The sequence below is a fragment of the Anabrus simplex genome, chromosome 4, assembly GCF_040414725.1.
Source record: "Anabrus simplex isolate iqAnaSimp1 chromosome 4, ASM4041472v1, whole genome shotgun sequence".
NCBI lineage: Eukaryota > Metazoa > Arthropoda > Insecta > Orthoptera > Tettigoniidae > Anabrus > Anabrus simplex.
In genome coordinates this window covers 203,499,950-203,522,454 of record NC_090268.1, presented here as the reverse complement: position 1 = coordinate 203,522,454, position 22,505 = coordinate 203,499,950, and positions in this window count along the sequence as shown.

The window sequence follows — 22,505 nt, the reverse complement described above, 5'->3', positions numbered from 1 at the left end:
CACGTAAGGCAGTACATACTGCTTGGATTGTAAAATGTAGGTTGTGGCTTTGGTAGCCCTGGAAATTTCTGGAACTAGATTCCTATGTTTCATAGAGCAAAGACACTCTTTCTAGTAATGTAACTGTTGAATGGTGCCTTTGGAAGGCTGTAATATCATACGGTTCGGGCAGTAGTCTCCTAGATTAACTTGCAGAGCGAAGATGCTCTGATTTTGATTGTAAAGGAACCTGGGAGACTCCTCTCTTTCACTGTTTGTTAATGGGAGCAGTGGTGCTAATGTAACGTTGGTAATTTAGGGAGCTGCAATCCCAAGTTTGCTAATTTGTCATTAGTTGATTGTTCTGATTTTCTTTTTTTTTCTTTTTTGCTTGGGGCTTTACGTCGCACCGACACAGATAGGTCATATGGCGACGATGGGATAGAAAAGGCCTAGGAGTTGGAAGGAAGCGGCCGTAACCTTAATTAAGGTATAGCCCCAGCATTTGCCTGGTGTAAAAATAGGAAACCACGGAAAACCATTTTCAGGGCTGCCGATAGTGGGATTTGAACCTATTATCTCCCGGATGCTAGCTCACAGCCGCGCGCCTCTACGCGCACGGCCAACTCGCCCGGTGTTCTGATTTTCTAAACGTTGTCACCTAACATGTACTGCAAAATATTGATACCTGAAATTGCAAAGTCCAACTTTGAAAAGGAACAAAAAAAAAGTGTGAAAGAAATATAACCTTAATTTTAAAGTTTTAAATTAATGTTCTGATTACCTTCTATCAACCCATTCATGCCCGCACCTTCTTTCACCTCTGGCCCCAACGATATCTCCGCAACAATAATAACGTTTGTTTTTACGTCTCACTAACTAGTTTGTTACGGTTTTCGGAGACACCGAGATGATGGAATTTAGTCCGGCAGGATTCTTTTACGTGCCGGTAAATTTATCTGCGCGAGGCTGACATGTATGAGCACCTTTAAATACCACAGAACTGAACCAGGACAAACCTGCCAAGTTGGGGTGAGAAGGCCAGAGCCACTCAGCCCGGCAGTCGTTACATCAAGGTAGCCCACAAGAATACAGAATGGTCTGAAACAACATGAAACACGTATATGACCATTAGAGGGTTAATCATACTCATAAATAATTTGAAAAAAATAATTCGATACCTCTCATCGTTGTCATTTTATTGTTGATGATTGAGATTGATGTTTGTTGTTTAAAGGGGCCTAACATCGAGTTCATCGGCCCCTAATGGTACGAAATAAGACGAAATGAAATGACAATTAAAATTCCAAAATACTCCACTGACCAGAATTCAGAGCATGAGGACGAAGAATGAATGGATGGAGATGAATTTAAAACGATCAGTGGATCCGACCCACAGTGCCTCACATGCACAGAAGCTGGCACAAAACAATCGTATTACCGACCAAGGGACTGATTCTATAGTACGATGCTGAATCGATTGTGCGTATAGTCGAAGCGAGTCCAAAATCCAGGTCATCAGCCCTTCATAATGATATTTATCGCTGGGAACGTAGAACCATGCTATGTGTAATGTTCCGGTACTAATCAAAAGTAGCGGGAACTCGCGGTATTTCACACGTTATGGTACTAATCACAGGTAATGTAATGCGCACATGTAACACAGACCTATGGTGTTTCGCACATTGCGGCGCTAGTTGCAGGCAACGCAAACCTATAAAGGGAACGCAAACCTATGGCGCTCCTCGCATAAGTGGACCAACCACAGGGACCCGTAATATCCCGTGGAATTCCTCACATAGTGGGAACTGAGCATAGGTAAGGCAGAACCATGGTGTCGCTACTCCCATGGTGTCGCTCTTATAGGGGTACGAATCACAGGTACTGCAGGACCCCCATCCTGATTCACACACTGTCGCTACTAATCACAAACCTATTGCGTACCTAACATAGTGGTACTACGCGCAAGTAAATGCAACTCCTGCTGTTCCCTGCGTGATGGTTCTAATTACAAGTAGTTTCATGGTTCTAATTCGAACATTCCTTGGTCGCCCCTTTTAGTCGCCTCTTACGACAGGCAGGGGATACCATGGGTGAATTCTTCGTCTGCCTCCCCCACCCACAGGGGGTGTGTATTTGGTCCGCGAGAGGTATTTTATTTCCCTCAAGTCCACCGGCAAGCCAGTTAGGACCCCCCTATCCGCCACCTGGGACGCGCCACGTGGGAGTATCGCCTCTCCCCCTGCTACGCCTGCGTAGCACGTTCGTGGTGTCATTTTATCAGCTGCTGAAGTTAGCCAATTAGATCGCTTCGCGGGCGAAATGAGAGGTGGTGGTGCTAAATCTGCTCGTGACTAAAAGCCGGCTTGAGAGCACCAATTGAAGAAACTAAACCTTTGCCATGGGAGGGAGTTAAACACGTAATTCCGAGCTGACAGGAACAATAGCAAGTACGCTACTGTGACACTGACTGAAACGTACGCTGTGTTTGTGATTGATGCTGTTTGCTCGGCATGACTCTCAAGCCAGACTTGTCACAACAGACTTCAAATGCCTGCACAGGTAACATTCAAGGGGTGTGAGGTCCGGAGATCGTGGCGGCCATTCAATTGGTCTTCTTCTTCTTCCAATCCAATGGTTTGTAAACACATATCTTCCGCACAAAGGGCAGACACTCTGGGAATTCTCGATCTTCATACAATAACTTGATCAAGCAACATTTCCAGGTACATTTCCCTATCCATCTTGCTTTTAATGACTATATGTTAATATTTACGCCATTAAAAATAACAACACATATATTCATGATTATTAGAAACAAAGTTTTTCCTTTGTATGGAGGCTTTTGAGGCAGTATGTAGTTCCGGATTCGTAGATAGAAAATGTCTTTATTAGTGTTGTTAAGGCCATTAGACCTTAGAACAGAAGGTCGTTGGGGATATCTGGGGGCGATGTTTCAAGGGTAATTCGTTTATGAAAAGCCACGTCTCCACCAACGATCATGCTCAATTGGAAAGCCAGCATATCTAGCTATAGCCCAACAACGTAATTTCCATTGCAGCAGACTTTTTCGTAGAGCTAGCATGTCTATTATATCCTACTCCTCCTGACAGGCTTTCCAGAGGCAACTGATAGTGCGTGGACGTGTATTTTCTAAGGCCCTTTTTAGGAGTCCAAATGCACAGCAGTCCTTTGGTGACACTTCGGGTGCCTTCACCGGAATGTCAGTAAAAGGAATTGCACCGATTCCAGTTTCCAACTCCGTTCTCTCTAAGAATAGACGAGTCGAACGAGAGGTGTGGCTGGCTGATTTATCTTGATGTACCCGTACCTGATTTTTCGCCCTCCCATTCACTGATGTGATATCTGTGTTAAAAATGGGTGTTGAAGCATCTTGCTGGTAGTATGTAGAATTCACCTTCACATTATTAGCGACACAGTGAATGGTTAACTTTTCATTGTAGCATTATTCAGCGATGATCATGAAACACATCGGAAAACTTTCCTGGCCTTCATTATACAATGTTAGTTAATTTTTTTTGTCTCTCGGGCGGCAGTAAATCGAGCGGTGTATGTTACAGTCGCCATGCTTCGTCTAATGTTGCCACATTTTCCCAGTTGTTCCCTGCCAGATAGCCCCCATACATCTTCCTTGCGTTAGTGCGACGTTCCGAAATGTGACGAGGCAACAGCTTGTGAACTCGGCCGTTCGCCGCTTTGCTAACTTCAGGTCCTTGTTCATTATGATGTTTATGTTGAAAGAGATATCCCCAATTTAGGTGCGATAGTCCTTTGTGGGGGAGGATTATCATCTGAGAAAAGGGCCTTCACTTTCCTCACCACTTCTGGTGTACAGCTGGTGGCTGTTTATGGATTTGCTTGTTTTCCCTTCTGTTCTTTTTCTCAGTCGGCCTTTACCTTTTTAATTCAATACTGCACCGATTCCGTTCTTTGATATCAACAAATCACGCTTCTTGCACATTCGATTGTAACCTCCAAAGGTATTCCGCAAATATCCCCCCGCAGAATGACAGCCTGATGTCTCTCCCTTGATATCTACCCAAGGAACAACCACGAGTTTACAGGAATGATGACGAAAATGGCATCATGTCACTTTCCTGCTGGCAAGCAGCCAGAGACGTTGCCATGGTAACCGGTAGGTTCGTTGTCGATCTGCCGGTCACTCAATACAGATCATGAAAGCCCCAGAAAATAGTAATTTTCTCCGTAATTTGAAGCGTAAGCGAAATTATGTACATAACAAAAGTTATTTTAAATGGAGGGACGTTTCGCATAGAGACACGTATTTTAAAGAAAATCAACAGTATAGTATAAGAGAAAATTGAAGAAAACTATTTCCTAAAATCTCCACGTCTATTCAGTTCTTTATAATCTAAACCTTCCTATGGATGAGTATACGATAAACATGAAGTTTGGTCGAGGTCTGTCTAGCCGTTTCGCCGTGATGGTGGAACAGATGGATAAACAGACACGAAAGCTAAAAACCTCTGATTCGGTCTTGAGTTGACCTAAAACGGATAAATATCTGAAAATTGGCGAAACAAACGAAATTACAGACAGCGGACCTCATAAAACTTTATATAGACCAAGAACGGTAGCAATTTTCTTTTAAGCGACGACAAATCAGAAGAAAGGATCATGGTTTCTAGTGGGAGAGCAGGAAGAAAGGTTCTGAAGAGTAAACAATACTTTTTCATGGACGGGACATTCAAAAGCTGTGGTGTTGATGATGATGATGATGATGATGATGCTTGTTGGTTAAAGGGACCTAACACCTAAGTCATCGGGCTCTAAGGGTACGAAATGAGGCGAAATGTTATGATAATTTAAAAATCCAGGATCCTCCACTGATCAGATTCAAAAACGTGAGGACGAAGAATGATGAATGGATATGAAGTTAAAACAATCAGTGGATCCGACCCGCAATGCCTCACATTCCCAAAAATTAGCGTTAAATAATAGCATTACTGACCAAGTGACTGCGTCTAAAGCACAATACTGAATCGATGATACTTGTAGTCGAAACGGGTCCAATATACAGGTCATAGGCCCCTCAAAATGGCACTTATCGCTAGGAAAATAGAACCATGCTATGTGTCATGTTGCGGTACTAATCAAAAGTAGCGTAGACTCGCGGTATTCCACACATTATGGTACTACTCACAGGTAATGGAATTCGCACATGTAACACAGACCTATGGTGTTTCGCACACTGCGGCGCCATTTACAGGCAACGCAAACCTATACTGGCTACGCAAACCTATGGCATTCCTCACATAAGTCAACTAACCACAGGGACCCGCACTATCCCGTGGTGTTCCTCACATAGTGGGTACTAAGCATAGGCATGGCAGAACCATGGTGTCGTTAATCCCATAGTGTTGCGCATATAAGGATACGAATCACAGGTACTGTAGAAGTCGCCAACGTACTACTAATCACAAACATATTTGGTACTTAACAAAGTGGTACTACGCGCAAGTAAAAGCGACCCATGGTGTTCCCCGCGTGGTGGTTCTAATCACAAGTAGCCTTATGGTTCTAATTTGATCAACCCTGGTCGCCCCTTTTAGTTGTCTCTTACAACAGCCAGGGGATACCGTAGGTGTATTCTTCCTCTGCGTCCCCACCCACGCCAGCGTAGTAGGTTCGTAGTTCAAAAGCTGTAGCAATCACCTTTCTCAAATATACACGATTCATGCTCACTTAGTAAATTTGAAGAATTAATCCGACATCCATGCATTTTTACCGAGTATGAAGAAAAGAAACGTGTACGCCTATTACGTAATATACTAGAACATGTTCCACAATGGAACTCTGACTTTGAACTTCTAAATCCAAGAATTTCATGTTTGGTCCGTATTGAATACAGATTACAAAACAATAAGTCAAATTGTACAAGATCCACCTTTTCAATACAAGATAAGTTGTTGATAAAAATTACAACATCATTTATTAAATGGTACCGGTTTCAACATCCATGGATGTCATCATCAGCCAATTTTTTTTTTTTTTTTTTGCTACTTGCTTTACGTCGCACCGACACAGATATGTCTTATGGCGACGATGGGATAGGAAAGGCCTAGGAAGTGGAAGGAAGCGGCCGTGGCCTTAATTAAGGTACAGCCCCAGCATTTGCCTGGTGTGAAAATGGGAAACCACGGAAAACCATCTTCAGGGCTGCCGACAGTGGGGCTCAAACCCACGATCTCCCGATTACTGGATACTGGCCGCACTTAAGCGACTGCAGCTATCGAGCTCGGTCATCAGCCAAATAGGATCATTATACAAAGATACGCATTAAAGTTAAAACACATAAAATTGACCCTCATAATTAAAATTATTTATAACAAGTTTAAATATAAAGCATATTTGTGCTAAATGTCCAGGTTTGATTATATAATTAGTACAAGATTGACAACTGGTTAGTCACTAATAAAATAAAAATCTGAAGTTGGGAAGCCACGTAGAAATAAGTTCGAAGTCATTGACAGTTTTAATTTTTTTTAAGATTTGGGTGCTTTGTATAGAATTGGCATCAAAGTACTTAAGCGCCTCACGCTTGGGCGTCATTTGCAACCTATTAGCATATATAATTAACTGAAGTAAATTTAAAAATAATTGAAATAATATAGATTAATAGGTATAATTATTCTAAATATCCGTAGTACGGGCGCCAGAGTTCACCAGAATGGTTCTTTCAAATTTTAATAAAGCATGATAATTCTCTCTTTCAGGCCGTGTTCATAAATCTGCGTACTGGTACATCTGCTTCAGGCCTTGCCTAACCTTCTGGAAACGACTAAATAGGTAGGAACTGTACCTAGGTTCGTCAATAACTCCACTGATTCTAAAATAACTAACTATACACTGAATGGTATTCTTACATGAGCACCTCATCAACACACCAAAATGTACATAGAATACACTCACAAAATACTGCTGGAAGACTCCATAATTATAACAACAACAACAATAACAACAACGACAACAACAATAAAAGCAGTGGGAATCCAAGAGCGAGGACCAAGCTACCATTTGCAGTCAGCCCGATGAACATGAATTACAAAACATATACAATGTAGATAAATACCCTTCACTATCTCTGTGTATCATCACAACTTGCATAGTCTTATAATTGGCACTTGTTATATCACACAGATACTGTAGCTTTATAATACTGAATTCACTGACTCTAACACTTGGTTTGAAGATATATTCACTTGAGCAACACACGCTTTTTGTTTCAGAGCATAAATTATGGAAGGTCTGAAATACAGCAACTCATAGCTCTCACCAACATATAAGACCAAGTGCCTCAGCACTCCACAGTTTTTAGGTCAGTACTCCACATCACATTCCAGAAAATTTCACATCAACAACGTTCCGCAAAATTTGCATCTCCTCTCAGAGTTTTAAGTCAAGTCATCTTTCACTAAAATTTGAACTCTTCTCCGCCGTTTCCTAACATGCCTAAATAGACCTCAGCTTCCCCCTTCCCTCACATGTTACGTCTAGATTGGTCCTGGGCATCCAGCAACAAGTGAAAAATACTTTTGCTTACCAAGTCCACGTCCCGAAACTCTTCCGGGTCCCAAGTCAACAATAACAAGGCCGGTGTCCTGTCAATCGCCCCCAGTGTCAATCGCTCCCAGCGTAAAATGTGTGATAATCGCTCCTAGTCCCTTCCAGCTGTTCACCTTGGAAATCGCCCTCAGAAGGGGGCATTCTCATCAAAGAGTATTCCTGACGGTTTTCCCCACCACCTCTCTTTACTATTTAAATCAAGCAGTGTTCTGGAGGCCAGCTACGGTGGTGGTGGTGATGGTGATTATTGTTTTCTAAGAGGAAGTACAATTAGGTACTAATTAGAGAGAAACCACGAACCTACTACGCTGGCGTAGCAGGGGGAGAGGTGATACTCCCAAGTAGCGCGTCCCAGCTGGCGGATGGGGGATCCTAACCGGCTGCCGGCGGACTTGAGGGAAATAAAATACCTCTCGCGGACCAAAAACACAACCCCTCTGTGGGTGGTGGACGCAGACGAAGAATACACCCACGGTATCCCCTGCCTGTCGTAAGAGACGATTAAAAGGGGCGACCAAGGGAGGAATGTTTTAGAACAATGAAACTATTTCTGATATTTACCACCACGCGGGGAACACCAAGGCTCGCTTTTACTTGCGCGTAGTACCACTATGTTAGGTATCAAATAGGTTTGTGATTAGTAGCAATAGAGTACGTTGCCGGCTTCTACAGTACCTGTGATTCGTACCCCTATATGAGCAACACCATGGGATTAGCGACACCATGGTTCTGCCTTGGCTATGCTTAGTACCCGCTATGTAAGGAACACCACGGGATAGTGCAGGTCACTGTGGTTATGAGGAACGCCATAGGTTTGCGTTGCCTGTAAATGGTGCCGCAGTGTGCGAAACACCATAGGTCTGTGTTCCATGTGTGAATTCCATTATCTGTGAGTAGTACCATAATGTGTGGAATATCGAGAGTCTACGTTCCTTTTGATTAGTACCGCAACATGACAAATAGCATGGTTGTATTTTCCTAGCGATAAGTACCATTTTGCGAGGGACCGATGACCTGGATTTTGGACCCGTTTCGACTACAAGCATCATCGATTGAGTATTATGCTTTACACGCAATCCCTTGTTCAGTAATACTGTTATTTAACGCTAGTTTCTGAGAATGTGGGGAATTGCGGGTCGGACCCACTGATTGTCCATCCATTCGTTCTTCGCCCTCACGTTTTCGAATCTGATCAGTGGAGGATTCTGGATTTTTAAATTATCATAACATTTCGCCTCATTTCGTACCATTAGGGGCCGATGACCTCAATGTTAGGCCCCTTAAAACCACAAGCATCATCATCATCATCATCATCATCATCATCATCAATCAGGGAGAAAAAGAGAAAGACAAGGGCCACGTAGGGCGTGAAAATGAAGGACTTCCTAGCTGTCGCAACCTAATAGCTTCCGGGTCAAAAATGAGCAAGAGTTGACCAAGGGAGGTCGGATAGGATAGATGAAAGTTAGGAGCCTGGCACAAGTAAATGAAGCAATGCCAGTACTCAGTTAAGGGCCCCGTGGTCACCATCCCATGCTCCCAAGTTCAGACCACCTGGGACACCTTTAGTCGCCTTATACGACAGGCAGGAGATAACGTGGGTGTTATTGTACCGCCCCGACCCACAGGGAGAGGCCAGCTACGTACAGGAAAATTGTTGCACTGAATGTGCGTGACCATCAGTTGTGTTTAGGACGACTAACTGACTCCCATCACACTTTATCCAGGCTTTGGACTAGCTATACACAATATCTTTTGTATATAGGCGTGTTTAAAATCAGCTATTGGATTCGTCAGTTACTTTGTGCTAAAATTATGCTCCGTCAACTTTAAGAATATATTTACTGTACCCAATCAACGATGCACCTTCTGGATTTCATAGCAACTCATCAAAGTTTTTGGAGATGGGAAATTGTTTTCAATCAAACGACAATATCACCACTTTCTTCATATTTTTTAACTGTACTTTCCAGTCTGTCATCTAGAGCGACGTTAGCGGTCTGTCTTCATATACCTTCCATATTGAGCCGGGTCCTTATCAGCACACATGCAGAGCTCTCTGCTTCTTTCTTTAAGCATTTGATGAGGTCTTCATTCGAGGATTTGGTCTTCCAAGTTAGGCGTTAATTTTTGTTGTGCCATCCCTCGACGGAGTTGGTGGTTCGATGACGCCTGCCGTAACAACTCCAAATCCCGACTGGAGCTTCTTCATTCTCCATCCATCTTTCTACGAAGTAGTACAAAAATGCAGGATGTTTTTCATTGTCATGTACTCTGGAATGTATTTCCAACCAGCCATCGGAAATATCCTCAGGTCGAAGAAACGCTAAAGAAGCACACATGCGGATGATCATTCTCACTTCTTCGTTCTTCATATACTCACAAGCAAGTCCCAAATCTTGAACTTTTCCCCAGATACACTTTTTCATGTGGAAGTAGCATACTTTTACCTCTACTGCTGGAAATACAACTTTAATGGCCGAAATTGCTGCTGATTCCAAATCCACCGTCACTCTCGCTGGATTCCACTCTGGTATGGTCTCAATAAGAAGGCGAAAAAGCCGAATGTATGTTTCTATTCTTTGATGATGATGATGATGCTTGTTGTTTAAAGGGGCCTAACATCGAGGTCATCAGCCCCAAATGGTACGAAATGAAACGACAAAGTAAAAGTTCAAAATTATCCACTGACCAAAATAAAAAATGTCATGAATGAACGAATGAATTAATGAACATGAATTTAAAACAATCAGTGGATCCGACTCAAAAAACTATCATAGTTAATAGTATTACTGACCAAGGGACCACTTCCAAAAGAAAATCGAGGATGCTTGGTGTCTAAATGGGTCCAAAATACAAGTCAGAGGCCCCTCAGAATGATACTTATCGCTAGTAATGTAGAACCATGGTATCTGTCCTGTTGCGGTAGTAATCAATGGTAGCAGAGACTTGCGGTATTCCACACATTATTGTACTACTCAAAGCTTATGAAATTCGACATTGTCTATATGAATGGTATAAATTTTCGAAAATTGTTTATTGCAATATTGGTTACTTGTCAAAACTTCTTTTCCTAAAGTTCCACTCAGTATCATTCGTGATTCTCACATTCAGCATTCTTCTGTTAACGCCACTTTTGAAAACCTTCCATTATCTTTCTTTTTAAGCTAGTTATTGTCCATGGTTCACTTCCACACAATGGCATTCACAAGAAGAAAGCCTTCGAAAAAACCTTTCTAATTTCTATACAAGTGAGAACATTTTTCTTAAGAAAAACCTTCCTTCTCTGTGCTAGTCTGCACTGTATGTCCTCTTCACCTCTGTCATCGTTAGTTACTTAATACCTAAGTAACGGTATTCATCTACTTCCTTTGATGTTTGTTGCTTTAAGGGGCCTAACATCGAGGTCATCGGCCCCTAATGGTACGAAATGAGACGAAATGCAATGACAAAATAAAAATACAAAATCCTCCACTGACCAGAGGACGAAAGAGTGAATGGATGGATATGAAGTTAAAACAATCAGTGGAGACGACCCGCAATGCCTGTTTCAGAAACTGACGGAAAACAATAGTAATACTGACCAAGGGGCTGCTTCTATAGCTCAATACTAAATCGATGATGCTTGCAAGCTAAAGGGGTCCAAAATATAGGTCATCGCACTCTCATAATGGTACTTATCACTTGGAAAGTAGAACCATGGTATTTGACATGGTGCGGTACTATTCAACAGTATCGTAGACTCGCGGTATTCCACACATTATGGTACTATTCACAGGTAATGAAATTCGCACAGGTAATACAGACCTATGGTGTTTCACACATAGCGGCGCCATTTACAAGCAACGCAAACCTATGGTTTTCATCACATACGTGTACTAACCACAGGGACTCGTACTATCCCGTGGTGTTCCTTACATAGTGGGTACTAATCATACGCAAGCCAGAACCCTGGTGTCGCTCATATAGTGCTACTAATCACAGGTACCGTCCTCCCAATGGTATCACCACCTTGACGAAGGCAAAATACATTTTGCCGGGTGTTTTGGAGGCTTGCGTGTTCAAGTGATTCTTAGAGCTATGCCGGCACGAGCATATGCTCCTGGTAGGGCCACCCAAGCCGGACAGGTCTAAGGTGATGATCCAGACTAAGAGTGATACCCTGGTCCTCCAGGTTTGGGGTTGGTACGTGGGGCTAACAACTCCACTACCACAAAACTACATATTGTTCAGAAGCCAAATCAAGATAACCGGACGGTCCCAAACTTACGACGACTAAAGCGCGCTAAATGGCAACGATACGGATATATTGGAACATGGAATGTGAGAAGTATCTTTCAGGCCGGGGCTAATAGAAAATTGGAGGAGGAATTACTTAAATATCAGATAGATGTGGCAGCATTACAGGAGATAAGATGGAAGACAATCGAGGTGACAGATCTACAGCACTACATTTTGTTCAATAGTGGGGAGGAAGAAAATAGAATAGGAACAGGGTTTATGGTCAAGAAATCGGTCAGTCATAATGTGATTGAATATGAAGCAATAAGCACCAGACTATGCCGGTTAAGATTGAGAAGGAGATTTGCCAACATATCACTAATTAGTGTCCATGCACCAACAGAGGATGCCGATGAGGAAGAGAAAGAACATTTCTATGAAAAAATGGAGCAAGTATATGACAAGTTGCCCAAGTATGATGTTAAAGTTGTCCTAGGGGATTTTAATGCCAAAGTAGGCAAAGAGAAAGAAAACCACCCAGTGGCAGGATATCATAGTAAACACCAAGAATCAAATGAAAACGGGTGGAAATTGATTGACTTTGCCTTTAGCAAGGAGCTGGTGATTAAGAGCACATGTTTTCCCCAAAAGGAGATCCATAAAGAGACATGGATATTACCGGATGGTCTGACAAAGAACCAGATAGACAATGTGCTGATAGATGCGCGACATGCCTCCAATATAATGGATGTGAGAAGCATGCGTGGTGCAGACAGTGATTCAGATCACATACTGGTGAGGATCAAGTTCCGAGAAAGACTGGCAATTAAACCCAGGGACAGAGCTGAGCAGAACAAGATCTATAATGTAGAACTGTTAAGGGATGAGAAGAAGGAGGAAGAGTATAGAGACCGGCTGCAAAGAAAACTACAGATGGGCAGAAACGGAGATGTGGACATCAACACAATGTGGGAGGAAACCAAGCTAGCAATAAATACAACGGCACAGGAAGTACTTGGAGAGAGATGGAAACAGAGTAGAAATAAATGGTTTGACGAAGAAGTGGATAAGGTTCTGGAAGAGAGAAATCTTGCCCGACAAAGAATGCTACAGAGACCCACTCGAAATAATATTGCAGTTTTTAAAGAGAAACGGGGAATAGCAAAGACATTCATAAGGAACAAGGAAAGAATAGAAGAAAAGGAGAGAGTGGATGAAATGCAGAAGAATTTTGAAAACAAACAAGGCAGAAAATTCTTCCATGGGGTTGGACAAGTAAAGAAGGGATATCAACCCAGAGTGAGTATGCTTAAGGATGAGACTGATAGACTCATTGTTGGGAAAGAACGAATTCTGGAAAATTGGGGAAAACATTTTGAAACATTACTTTCTGTCAGACCAATAAATGAAGAAAAAGAAGGATCAGACCATATGGAAACTTCAGAGAGAGATGAGGAGGGTGAATATGGAGATGAGTGTGAGGAGGAAGAGATGGATGAGGAGAATGGAGATGAGGATAAAGACGATATGGGATCACCATCGATTGAAGAAATAAGAGATATTATAAAAAAATTGAAGAGCAGTAAAGCCCCAGGGAATGACCTCATAACAGCAGAAATGGTAAAACATGGAGGAGAAGTGTTGATGAAAAAAATACACGAGACAATAAAAAAGGTATGGGAAACAAGTACAATGCCGGAGGACTGGACACTAGCAAATATATGTCCTATACATAAGAAGGGGTCACGCATGCAATGCAAGAACTATCGAGGTATATACTTATTGAGTATAGTATACAAAATCCTCTCTACAGCCATAACAAGGAGAGTTAGTAGTAGAGCGGAAAGAATTATAGGGGGTACCAAGCTGGTTTCAGACCTGGAAGATCGACGATGGACCATATTTTCACCATGAGAATGACTCTGGAAAAGACATATGAATACAACGTTCGACTAGGGCATCTTTTTATAGATTTTAAACAAGCCTATGACAAAGTTAAGAGATCGACATTGTGGGAAACAATGAAGGAGTTTAAATTCCCACAGAAGTTAATAAAATTGACTAAGATGTCCCTGGAGAACAGCAGAAGTCAGGTAAAAGTGCAGGGAAGTCTGTCAAGATCTTTCAGAACCGAAGAAGGCCTAAGGCAGGGAGACCCCTTATCACCAGTGTTATTTAATCTAGTGTTGCAGAAAGCTGTAAGATCAGTAACTACTAATCCGGGTGGTAATATTTACAATAGACTGATCCAAATTTTGGCTTATGCAGATGATGTGGTTATATCTGCTAGAAGTAACGAGGCACTTACAACTGCCTTGAGGGAGCTGAAAGATGTAGCTGGGTCCTTGGGCTTGGAGATAAGTGAGGCTAAATCTAAATATATGGTAACAGAGAGAAATGGAAGAAACACTGAAAAACTCCAAGTGGATGGTTACACCTTTGAAGCAGTAGATAGCTTCACATATCTTGGCTTAGTAATAACATCAGAAAATAAAGTTGAGACAGATATTGTAAATCGAATTAAGGCTGCCAACAGATCCTACAGGGCACTGAATCCCCTTCTGAGAAGTAAAAACTTAAGCAGGAAATTAAAACTGACTCTCTACAAAACAATAATTAAACCAGCGCTTATGTATGGGAGTGAGGCATGGGTATTGACTGAGGCCACAGAGAGGAGATTAAATGTGTGGGAAAGGAAAGTACTGAGGAAGATATTTGGACCGGTGAAGGAGGGAGATTTATGGAGAATCAGAACAAATGAAGAAATAAGATTATTGTATAAGGAGCCGGACTTGGTGACATCAATCAAAATGAGACGAATTGGATGGCTGGGGCATGTACAACGGATGGAGGTGAGAAGACTTCCAAGGAAAGCACTGACAGGACACCCTGGGGGCAGGAGAAGGAGAGGTCGGCCCCGGATGAGATGGCTGGAGGATGTGGAGACTGATCTGAGGACCGTTGGAGTCAGGAGGTGGCGTAGGCGTGCTGAAGACCGGGACGACTGGAGAGCTGTGGTCAAGGAGGCCAAGGTCCTTCAAGGACCGTAGAGCCATGGAGTAAGTGTGTAAGTAAGTAAGTAAAATCACAGGTACCGTAAAAGCCTGACCGCACGGTGCTCCTGATTGCTACTAATCACAAACCTATTTGGTACCTAACATAATGGTACTACGCGAAAGTAATAACGACCCATGGTGTTCCCCGCGTGGTGGTACTAATCACAAGTAGTTTCATGGTTCTAATCTAATCATCCCTTGGTCGTCCCTTTTAGTCGCCTCTCACGACAGGCAGGGGATACCGTGGGTGTATTATTCGTCTGCCTCCCCCACCCACAGGGGGTGTGTGTTTGGTCCGCGAGATGTATTTTATTTCCCGCAAGTCCGCCGGCAAGCCGGTTAGGACCCCCCTATCCGCCACCTGGGACGCGTCACGTGGGAGTATCACCTCTCCCCCAGCTACGCCTGCGTAGCAGGTTCGTGGTCTACTTCCTTTTAAGAATTAATTTCCTAATTTAATATTTCCTGCATCATCTTACTTCGTTCGACTGTATTCTATTACTTTTGTTTTGGACTTACTTATTTTCATCTTGTACTCCTCCGCCAAGACTCTGTCAATACAATTCAGCAATTTATCCAGATCTTCAGCAGTATCAGATAAAATAACAATATCGTCGGCACATCTCAGAATTTTGATTTCCTTTCAATGGATTGTGATGCCGTTATCAAATGTTTGTTCGATTTCTTTTACCGCCTATGCTATATAAACACTGAAAAGGAGGTTGGAGGGACAATCTGAAGCCTAGCCCCACTCCTTTCTGGATTGCTGCTTATTTTTTCAAAGCCATCTGTTCGTATCACTACAGACTGTTTTATGTATAGATTGCAGATAATTCTTCGTTCTCGCTATCGGATCCCGATCATCTCGAGGATCTCAAATAACTATGTCCAATCAACACGATTGAATTCCTATTCTAGATCTACGAACGTCATCTACGTGTGCTTGTCTTTCTTAATTCGGCCCTATATGATCAGACGTAAAGCCACGATTGCTTCACGTATTCCTATCATGGACATGTAAATGTTTTTTTTTGTTTTTTTGGCTGCTTCATCCACACTTCAGTGGACTGAGAAATCTACACTTAAATTATAATATATTGTTTTTAGTACCGTGTACTTTCAACATTCTATTTCATGTGCAATGCCATACGCTAAATAAACAATAATAACGTAATGAAACAATCAAACTGAACGGCGGCCTGCGCCGCTGTAGCTTACCGGTGAGAGAGCAGTGGATTGCGGGCAAACGTCACCTGCATAATGCGCTAACTTTTCACTGCCTCTCCATGCATAATTCCTCCCATTTTATAAGGAAATCAAACATCTGCCCGGTGCTGATTTCAAAGTATTATAACAATGTGTAACTAACAATATTGTACTGAAAGCCGTGGGTTGCCACGGAAATGTATAAATTCATGTTTAGATCTGCCAGAGGGAAACTTGTCTACTTTATTTTGATGACATTAGTCGCCATTAATTCCTCGATTGAATATAATCAGAAACAGCTGACACCGACCTACAGGACCGGAGCGAACTTCCAGTCGCCCGTCCTAGTGCCCATAGAGAATGTTCTGCGTCTGAACAATGATACCGTCCCTCAGATGAGGTAAGATCTACAGCTATCTAGGCTACTTCCCGCGGGGGTGATTTAACTTTTACTTATACGTACTTCGGCTCCTTACTTGTCTCATCCTAATTCATCTCCTTTACGATGCTGAACCCTCTGTTTGGAATTTGTAACAGTACAACAGGGTTACGGACTTCATTCAGCATTCATTACAATTATTATCATTATTGACCCCATTCATTAGTTTTTATATTCTGATTTTCATCATTTAGATTGCAGTATTAGCATCTTATGTTATCTAATCATTCTATTTGTAATCATTATGAATGTTGATTCCCATAAGGAATCTGAAAAATTTGTCGCGAATGAGTAAATTTATAACACCAATATAAATGGTCCGTTATTGGACATTATAAATTTTCTAGCTAACTCATTCCGGGTTGCCAGCGTTTCACCCCCGTGTGCTAGGTTGGGCTCATCAGTTGGTACCTAGCACACCTACCAAGACGCATGGCTAGTGCATACCGTGGAGCCCACTGCGTAGGCTGCTAGGAGCCACCGGCCAAGCAGGCATCAATTTTAGTAATGGGACAAGGTCTCTCATAGTGCATTGGCACTGCTGGTGGCTCCAAGTAGCCTACGCAGTGGCCTCCATGGTATGCACTAGCCAGCGTCTCGGTAGGTGTGCTAGGTACGAACTGATGAGCCCAACCTAGCACACGGGAGCGAAACGCTGGCAACCCGGAATGAGTTAGCTGGAAAATGTATAATGTCCAATAACGGACCATTTATATTGGTATTACATTATGAATATAAATAAGCGAAATTTGTTGATTTGAAAACAATGCCATGTTTTAATTTGTAACGGAAGGTAGGAGAGCTGGCATGGCATTGTGCAACCAAGGCTACGTTAACCGATGTTACCTTAGGCAAGAAAGTTCCCGTTGTCACGGACAGTTTGTAACCGTTCTTACGCGTGGGGGAAGCTAGCAAGCCATATGATAAATTATGTACCACGCGTGGCCCCGTGGCATCGAGCTTGCTTCCGTATTCGCTAGCTACTGTGTATCGTTGTGGAAGGGATGACGGTAGAAGGAAGACGCTTGGACTCAACGAGTTTATTTATGTCGATGTATGGATAGTAGAGTCGTCTAATATGAGTGGTAATTTGCACTGATCTGATGGAGACGCAGCAGCATCTAATTACGAGGTAACGTCTGAATGCAAGTTTATATCAGTATATTCACCAAAGCCTTGGTACCGTTGTCTGTAGATGTATAGGAAGTATATATCAAACTTCATAGATACGGTCCAAAAGTGCCCTGATTTTATAGTACTCTAAGATGAAGATTCTAGAACTCTTTACAGATAGGCTGGATTCCCACACACACACACACCCGATTTTAAGTGGCTAGAGAAAATATTTCCAAGCTTTGATTACAATCGAGCAGGAACCAGCTGAAATGTTGAAAACTTCGGTACATAAACAAAACAATCCACAGAAATAAAGGTTTGCCAACTGCAAAAAATAAACATTACTTCATGAAACAATTAGAGTTTAGTCCACGAGATGGAGCACATAAATCGATGGTAGACACATCTAACAGCAGAAGACCAAAGTTCCTTGTACTTTACAAGTTCAACTTCGTTTACATAGATGGCCTTAGAGAAGGCGCGCAGTTTAACTAGCCCAGGAAGGTGCACCCCTTGTACAATCATCATCGCCATCATCGATCAATGCGATGGCTGACTGACAGAGTAATTGAATTTTAGTCTTAAATTAGGTTCGTTTTTCTTTCTTACCTAATCTTGGAATATCATAGACCTCTCAGTTTTAATTACTGTGTTGATGGGATAAAAATACAACACGGGGATCAATGTACAGTAAGTACCTAGGTGTTAATATAAGGAAAATCTTCATTGTAGTGATTATGAGGTTATAGATGTGTTAAAAGTTAATAAATCGTTCAAGGCACATACCGAATACCAGCAACTTTTGAGTAAAGTGGAATGTCTGTAGCTGTATTAATTGATGAGTTATTAAATTTTATTTTCTGCATCTTTGACATATTTACACATGCACCTTGTTACAGAACGTGTGAAGTAAAATGACTGCTATTTGTTTCACATCCGAAATACAGCACGTTGTAGCGCTCCTTTTTAAACACGCGATTAGGCATCCTGTGCATCATCAGTGCATGTGTGACACTTATAAGTTGAAATTACAGTGCTGGTGGGGCACCTTGTATATAGAAGCCCTGCATTGAATCTACTTGCGCCATGCTCACCACTTCTATCTTTTCTATGCTGTCTTTCTTTGCCAAATCTTGTCTGTTTACCGACCCTGACGGTATAACGGTAGGGAGATTTAGGGAGTCGTTAATTTTCACGTCGTTTGTGACTTGTCTCTTTCCGTAGCTAATAATCTCATTCTTCAAAAATTCGTAATTCTTCCTATGTCCTTCCTGATTCGTATTGGAAGAGTAAGGTAGCCCGGTTGTAATTCCTCCGGCAGTTTATTTATCTCCAATTTCATATGAATTGAATAAAGGTAAACAGGATAGTATGAAAGATGTTGATTTCTCCAAAGCCTTCGACTTGTTACAACACGAAGCCTTTTTGAAGAAATCATCATCGTATCGAGTGTCCGGGATTATTTTCCAGTGACTGAAGAGTTACTTGAAAAAAAACGAACATGTTTTGTCAAGTCCGAGAATTTGATCTCTAATCCGTACCAACCTTCGCCTGGCGTCCACAGGGATCACTCTTAGGACCTATTTTATTTGTTTTGTTTCTAAATGATATTAATTCAGTCGTTCAGAACAGCAAATGTCTCTCGTACGCTGACAACTTAAAACTATAAATAGTCATAGATGTAGACAGTGATGGCGACTATCTACAAGAGGCTTTGAAGCAATATGCGAGTGGTGTTATAAGTGGCCCGTGACAATAAATAAGGTCATGTGGGGTGTCATTTCATGTCATTTACTCGAAAACTAACACCTGTCCTTTACAGATATGAAATCTGTGGAGAATATTTCAGTCCTGTGGAGGCGTTTAATGACCTAGGTGTAACGTGAGTGACTTATCCTTTGAGAAACAATTTGATGTTATTATAAAGAAAGCTTTCAGACTAATCTGGTTTATCAAAATAAATAGAAAGGTGTGAGTAACACTGCAAGTGCCAAAACGCTCTTTTGTTCCCTGGTAAGACCCTTTCTGTAATATGGCTATCATATAAAAAAGTCACCTATACCGCCTCGAGAGAGTTCAGATAAGGTTCATGATGTGGATTACTTTCGGATAAATGGGCATGCAACTCTCTTCAAGCAGGTATCAAGAATTTGTAAACAGTTTTGTGATGAATACGCTGGCATTGCGCCGAAAATGTGTGAATGCAATGCTAGCAACTAGAAGTTTGAAGAGTAAAGTGGACTGTCCGGCTATTCTGGTGTTGATTCCGCTTCATGTTCCAATCAGATCAGGGCAAAAGTTTACATTCCACCTGCCTTCATGTAGGACGATTACACACCAAAAGTCTTGGTTCATGCAAGGCATAATTCCGCTGGAAGGGTCACTTGATATTTTCATCAATCTTCCACTCCAATACGGAAAGCACTCCCCAGGGGTGGAACGCGACAACTTTGTAAATGATGTGTGAATTATTATGTGAAGAGTCTGTAGTATATATCTGTAGAGAATTGTGAAGACGCACGTGTAAATTTGTGTTTATCTGTAAATTTTCTCTTATTGCATTTAGTTATTTAATTGTCCGTTGTATCATCTGTAATTGGGTTATCCGGAAAACGATAAATAAAAACGAGGGTTGTAAATAAAGTATTGGCAATAATGATATAACTCCATATATAATAAATTATCAAGTACAATAAATTATTATGCTTAGGATTATATTCCTTCAATATTGTCACCGGGAAAGTCTACTACGTTTCGCTAAATGCCGGAAACTGTTGGCAAGGCGTTCTCTGTAGACGACATTGACGGGGCACCCTACTGCGCGGAGTACAAATGCCACGTCAGGAAATCGGTAGCCTCGTAAGGGGTTCCTTCAACTTCGGGAACAGGCCGAAGTCACAAGGACTCATATCTGGTGAGTGTGGAGGGTGTTCGAAGACCTCCGTATTCCAACGGTGCAATACGAGCTTGGCATTATTTGCTCACGTTGTCATGCAACAGGATAGGGTGATCGTCTCGCAATAAACATGGACGTTTGCGCCGCATAGTCGAACGCAGATGTCGCTCCAGAAATGGGCTATAGTAATCTCTGTTGACGGCTCGTCCTTTAGGCACAGCATGCGTTAGAATAACATCCTCATAGTCGCATGCTACAATCAGCCTAGGCTTCACCCGACTGGGTTTCTGTCAAACTGTCTGTGGACGTAGTGAACCTGGGTGGCACCATTCATTCGATCGACGGTTTCATTCAGGATCGTAGGCTCGTGCCCACGTCTCGTCAATGGCGACAATATGCGTCTCCTTCGTTGCGGTATCTGTCCAGGTGGATACCGGAGCCACTGATGTGGAACCCAAAGGGACGCAATTTTCCTCATCTTAAGACATTTCGTCAATGTGTGCCATACCGTTTCATGACCGAGACCAACCTCTACGGACAAATCCCGCAGAGTCCATGGATGGCCTACGGAAATGAGATCACTCTCGACGTCAATCTTATCTTGTGCGGTGCAAATCCACAGTCTCAAACCGACCAGTACAAAGCGCTTTGACCCATCATGCAACCGTTCCAACATGACGCCTTTTTGAAGAAGTCGTCAGCGTATCGAGTGTCCGGGATTATTTTCGAGTGACTGAAGAGTTACGTGACAAAACGAACATGTTTTTTCAAGTCCGAGAATTTGATCTCTAATCCGTACCAACCTTCGCCTGGCGACCCACAGGGATCACTCTTAGTACCTATTTTATTTGTTTTGTTTCTAAATGGCATTACTTCAGTCTTTCTCGCAATAGGCTTCACGCAATACTCGATAACATACTAATGATTTTTTTACCACGTGGAACCTCGATTTTAATCCACGAACGCCGATCACCTTAGAAAAATTGATTTAGAGCGGTGAAATCGACACTCTTCGCTTCAACGCCACACAGTGACAATGCCCGTCAAACGCATACTACACATCGAAAACCTGGCCACTCCCGTATCGTATTTGCGCATGCCCGATCTCCTGCGAATGTCTGAACTACGATGCCAATACTTTATTTGCAGCCCTTGTACAAGGCCGAATAAAAAATAAGTTACACTTCCAAGTTATGGCCATTTTTGAAACCACCTACACATAGGCAGCACCGCTATGTCAACATACAATGTAATTTCAATTTTCAACATATTCCCCAAGAGACGGTAAATATTTCTCGGAACGGTCAATCAACTTTTCGATTCCGGATTCGTAGAAATCATCTCCAGCGCTATGTAACCACCTGGAGACTGCTAATTTCACCTCCTCATCTTTTCGGAATCATCGTTCATTGAAATCCTTCTTCAGCTTATCCACCACATGATAATCGCGTGGCGCTAAGTCTGGTCTATATGGAGGATGTTGCCATACCTCCCATTGAATCGTTGCAGCAGTTCAGATGCTTAGCGGGCCGTGTGAGGTATTGCGTTATCGTGCAAAAAAATCACACCGGCGCTCAATTTTCCCTGCCGCTTTCCTTTGATTGCCTTACGAAACCATTCCACCGTTTAACAATACGAATCCGAGATGATTGCCGTGCCTTTCGGCATTAATTTCAAGTGCAGCACACCCTCCAGGTCGAAGAACACTGTCACCATTACCTTTCTTGCTGAAGGTTGGACCTTCGCCTTCTTTCGTTGTGGTGATGTGGCGTACACCCATTCCATCGATGTTATCTTGGTTTCGAGGGTGAAATGGTGTGATTATTTGCCGCAGAAACCCGTTGCCCTCCACAGAATACCGTTGCAAATATGCCAGTAATGATTAGAAACCTTGTCAGTTGTGAACGCCGATGAGCTGATATGGAACATATCTTTGACACAGTTTTCGAAATCCAAGGCACTGGTGAAAAAATGGAGAACACAC